Below are 5314 nucleotides of genomic sequence, written 5' to 3'. Positions count from 1 at the left end.
TGCGCATGCAGAATGTGCCCAGACGGTCGCATTCACATGCACAGACTTTGCACGTGCATTTCGTTTGTGGAGAAAAAAAATATATGCAGCATGGGAGGGGAGAAGCACACAGAGAACATGGCAGCCGCGGCTCCTTACTTCTCTCCCAGCCGCCAGTAAGACGTCCCGCAAACCAACAAACTTTCTAGGAAGTTTCCTAAAACTTCTCTTCCTTAGCAAACTCCAGAGTGGCTCCTCTCACGCAAGGCTGGTCACGTGTCCGGTCACATGGGTGTGACGTCATCAGAGGTTCTTTGGCCCGCAAGGTGTAGCACCTTCAACCAATCACTGCGCATCACGGAGAGACAGCAGACCCAGCGGCTCAGGTAGTTTACGGTGTGCCGGCGCCCGGGAGGGGGAGGAGGATGACAACAACCCCCCTGTCTGCTGGGGGTCCTACAGGAGCTAATGGAGTTACTGCAGTTCATTAAATGACCCCCCTGACCAGCGGGGGACGCCTGCAGTTAACCCCTTCATGGCGGCCTGGTTTAGGCACTAATGCCCACCCATTGGCTAAGTGTTTATTGTTGTCGCACTCCTCGGTCATCACTTTTTCCGCTGACCCTCCTTATTTCAGGGCTTGTTTTTGTGTGACCAGTTGCATTTTTGATGGCATCATTTTGGGTAGATGAACATTCTAGAACCGTGATGGCAAACCTATGACACGCGTGTCAGCACTGACACGCGTAGCCATAGTCGCTGACACGCGGCCGCTCCCCCGTTAATGAATACCAGTAGGGGCCGCGGCTCTCCTGCCAGTATTCATTAACCAGCACTACTAACTAGCGCTGATCCCGGTGCACACTGTGATGTCGGTGTGCACCAGGATCCTCCTTCCCCGTCCCCCGTCGTCTCCTACCTGTTGGTTCCGCGGGAGCGTCCGGGGGAGAAGGCGTCCTGCAACACACTGACGTCACAGTGTGCGCGGGAGATCATCGCTGCTGGAGGGCGCCGGGCACAGGAGGAGCGGAGCATCCAAGCATCCACAAGGTAAGTACATGGGTCGAGGGGGTCCGCTGTGAGGGGGCAGTCACCGCTGGGGGGGCCTCTGAGGGGGCAGTCACCGCTGGGTGGGGCCTCTGAGGGGGCAGTCACCGCTGGGGGGGGGGGGGCCTCTGAGGGGGCAGTCACCGCTGGGGGGGGCCTCTGTGAGGGGGCAAGTAATGCTGGGGGGGGCCTCTGTGAGGGGGCAAGTAATGCTGGGGGACGCTGTGGGTGTTGCTGTTGGGGGGACGCTGTGGGTGTGGGGGGCCGCTGCTGGGGGCCGCTGTCGCTGCTGGGGAGCGCTGTCGCTGTGGGGGGGCCGCTGTCGCTGCTGGGGGCCGCTGTGGGGGGCGCTGTCGCTGCGGGGGGCCGCTGTGGGGGTCGCTGTCGCTGCGGGGGGCCGCTGTGGGGGGCGCTGTCGCTGCGGGGGGCCGCTGTGGGGGGGCGCTGTCGCCGCGGGGGGCTCATCATTACTGAGATAAGTGAGGGGGAGGCAGCGAGAGGTGAGGGCCTGTGCTATGGGTGTTTTGGGTTTATTAAATACAGTTAGACATTACAATTATATATTTTTGTTACTTAAACTATAAATATGGTGAACGTATGGATTTTTCCTCGAAGTGACACACCACCCAGTTATGCTCGTCTTTTTTGGCGAATTTTGACACACCGAGCTCAAAAGGTTGCCCATCACGGTTCTAGAACGTTTAGTTTTATCTTGCAGTAGTTTTGGGATTTTGGTTTTTTTCTCCACCGTTCATATTGCAGAACAAATAATGTTCGTGTTGTTCGCCGCGCATTTCCTGCAATACTAAAGCCTCATGTCCACTTGATAAATACAATCCGCCGCAGGTTTGCTTTAAATGGTATTTCTTTTGCATGCAGATATCCGCACACATTGCTATCAATGTGATAGCAATGTTGCCGATCTGCGCGCAATCTGCGGCAGAATGGAGCATGCCGCGTTTTTTCTCCCGCGCGTGAAAAACGCAATTCTTTTAAAATGCCATCCGCGGGTGCAAAAATCAATTTAATGGACCGCGGCTGGCCAATGATTCCCTAGGGGCGGAATCCGCAATTCCATTTAGCTAGCGGACATGAGGCCTAAGTTTATACAGTCAGGTTTTTTTGCGTTTGGCTCTCCGCTCTCCAGCAGACATCACGCCCTTATTTTTCCTCCAGTGGCCCTCTGCTTGTATTTGCGGGATGAGCTCCAGTCATCGTTATATTATTTTTGGCAATACATAAGATTTCAATCACTTTGTAGTTATTTTTTTCCTAGAGGCAAGATTAAAAAAATCTGTAATTCTGACTTTTTTTTTTTTACAGTTTACTTGTCAAACTTCAACCCTCACCTTCCTGAAATCTTGTGGTAAGCATCTTCACCGTGTGGGGCGTATACACCCATTGTAAAAGAAGACACGCACCTAGAAGGTGGAATCAAGTGATACTTTCTCTGACGCTATACAATAGCCTTTATCTTGATAAAGGTTATTGTATAGCCGAAACGCGTTGTGTACATGTTCCAATAAACATTGCCTTCTGAGAACCCACGAATCCACTCTCTACACGCCGACCAGGATTCTAGGGGTGTCAACATCACTGACACCCCTACGAAGTAAGTCAGCCTTTTGCCTATTACCTATTTGTCCAAATATACTGGAGCCCCAAGGCTTTTTCCTTGTGTATACATTACGGGTGAGATAATAGCGTGAGATTTGTGCGCTGCGAGATGCACAGTCTGAACCCCGGTCTTTTGAATGGTTTCATACACACGAGAGATGTTTTCCCAGGAAACAAATCGCAGAATGTTCAATCTTACAGCGTTCTCTTGTATTGCATCACCCAACACTTGCAATACGGCCGGCGGCAGCATCACTCGCCCCACTCCAAGCATTAGGAGAAACTCTGCGATCCTCTGCCACGGGTGTGACCGCTGCGGTCGGGGATTGCTTCTTCCCCAAAGTGATGCGAGGCTGTTTTGCCATGAAATCGCTTTGCATCAAAAGGAGAATTCACATGGTGGGGCGCGATATGGGGGCGGGATTCATATGGTGGGGCGCGATATGGGGGCGGGATTCACAGACCCACACAATGCTCACAGCTGTATTCCTCCTTGGAAATGACCATAGCGCATAAAACAGTTTTGTTTCCTTAAAGGGGTTGTCCCGCGAAAGCAAGTGGGTCTATACACTTCTGTATGGCCATATTAATGCACTTTGTAATGTACAATACAGAAGTTATTCACTTACCTGTTCCGTTGCTAGCGTCCTCGTCTCCATGGTGCCGTCTAATTTTCAGCCTCTAATCGCCGGATTAGACGCGCTTGCGCAGTCCGGTCTTCTTTTCTGAATGGGGCCGCTCGTGCCGGAGAGCGGCTCCTTGTAGCTCCGCCCCGTCACGTGCCGATTCCAGCCAATCAGGAGGCTGGAATCGGCAATGGACCGCACAGAAGCCCTGCGGTCCACCGAGGGTGAAGATCCCGGCGGCCATCTTCACCAGGTAAGTAAGAAGTCACCGGAGCGCGGGGATTCAGGTAAGCACTCTCCGTTTTCTTTTTTAACTCCTGCATCGGGTTTGTCTCGCGCCGAACGGGGGGGCTATTGAAAAAAAAAAAAACCCGTTTCGGCGCGGGACAACCCCTTTAATCTATTGATGTTGGTGAGAGAGACATATAGAAAAAATGTTAGTAGCATACGGGCATTCTTTGACTTATATGGCAGCCATCCGTGTGAAGTCCGCCCAAACGGTGACCATCTTGTCATTTTTCCAGCTCTGCTGAAAATCATAGAGTGGTTTCGTTAGCCTTCAGAGTATATATATATATATATATATTTTTTTTTTTTGCAATGTTGCGCCCATGCATCGCGGATTCTGCTACTGATCGAGCGTTTGTAGGAACCCATCGCTCATGTATTCTCATGTCCTTTATGCTGCTGAAGGTGTATCCGCGTATGCTTGGCACCACGACTGCAAAAAACAGTTATTTAAAACTATGAAGATCCTCTGCTTCCACAGGCGGCGCTGTAACCTAATGTGATTTGTGGCACTGGAGGAACCTTCTGATCACGTGTGGATTAACGCTGGGAGACTACAGCTGTGCGGCGTGCAGCCGGCCGTTATTTCACGTAATTAATAATTGTAGTCGAAGCAACTTCATAGGCCAGCCGCTTTACCTTTACTCTTACATTTCAGGACTGCAGACAACATGGGCGACGGGAAGGAAGCGCTATCCATAAGCGAGAGCCCAGTACCAAATACACAAACAAGCGAGCCAGGCCATGCCAACACTGAGCCTTTGGCGGAGCAGCATGTATCCTCGCCGCACGTCTCCACTTCACACCAACCACTGCCTTTGCGTCGGCGCAGGCGACGGTGCTGTCACAGGGAGAGAGGCTCTGTAGGCCGCCGTTACGTAGAATACGAAGTCTTAGATTATCTGCGCAGTGGACGAGATATGGACTGGGCGGAGGCTATGGGCCAGTCTCTTGCTGCGTCTATTCGCCGATTCCCAGAGCATCGACAGCTGCCGCTTTACATAGCATTGTTGACCGTTGTGCAGATTGCTAAGGATCCATACAGTGCAAGGGCTCTATTTCTAGGTATTCGTCAATTTGGCTATGATGGTACCTTTCCCCAAGGGCCACCTGGTCCACCTGTTTGGACCTAGATTGCAGCAAGCCTCTGCGTGCCACCCTCATGTAGCCCATTTGTGCCACCTTCAGGCCTTATGGCTCATTAGCGGCACAAGGCAGGCCTGCCAAGCAGGAACCAGAGCTAGCTGTCATGGTTCAGCAGCAGCTTACTTTACTTTATAGTTACATTTTCAGTTTTGTTCTTCATTTTTGGCCTTTGTCGTTTGGCTGATCTTTGTGTGACAAGCCTTTACATAATGCTTACTGTTTGTTAATAAACCGTTTTGTCATAACTGTTTTCTGAGTATTGTTTTTTTTTCATTCTTATTTGTTCTTAGGCCCAATGTCCACGGGCGGGTGTGATTTGTGGAATCCGCGGTGGTGACCCATGTGGAAGATCCACAAATCAAGCCGCGCATAGGGAAACATGGGCATCCTCAAATTAAATAAAGCGGCATGCTCCATTTTAGTGCAGATCCCGCATGGACGGCTTCCATGGAAGTCAATAGAAGCCATGTGATCCGCGGCCCCTATGCATTCGCATTGCGTAAGGGCCGTAAATTCTGCAGGAAAGCAGAAGTGTTTAAAAATAAATAAATAAAAAAATAACCCTCCACTGCAGATGTGTGATGCGTGCCGGCCGGCGCATCCGCACCGAA

At 51.3% G+C, this 5314-nt stretch overlaps 1 long non-coding RNA gene across 1 annotated transcript; it reads left to right on the top strand.

Annotated features, from left to right (window-relative positions):
* Positions 1-268: 268 nt before the first annotated feature.
* On the top strand, positions 269-4914 carry LOC136611459 (uncharacterized). Its single transcript, XR_010790275.1, has 3 exons — positions 269-365; positions 2350-2392; positions 4216-4914. It is a non-coding gene; the product is annotated as an uncharacterized lncRNA (long non-coding RNA).
* The last annotated feature ends 400 nt before the right edge of the window (positions 4915-5314 follow it).

The sequence above is a fragment of the Eleutherodactylus coqui genome, chromosome 2 (genome assembly GCF_035609145.1).
Source record: "Eleutherodactylus coqui strain aEleCoq1 chromosome 2, aEleCoq1.hap1, whole genome shotgun sequence".
In the NCBI taxonomy this organism is placed as follows: Eukaryota; Metazoa; Chordata; class Amphibia; order Anura; family Eleutherodactylidae; genus Eleutherodactylus; species Eleutherodactylus coqui.
Note: the sequence above shows the minus strand (reverse complement) of the source record. Positions and strands in the feature narration are given on the sequence as shown.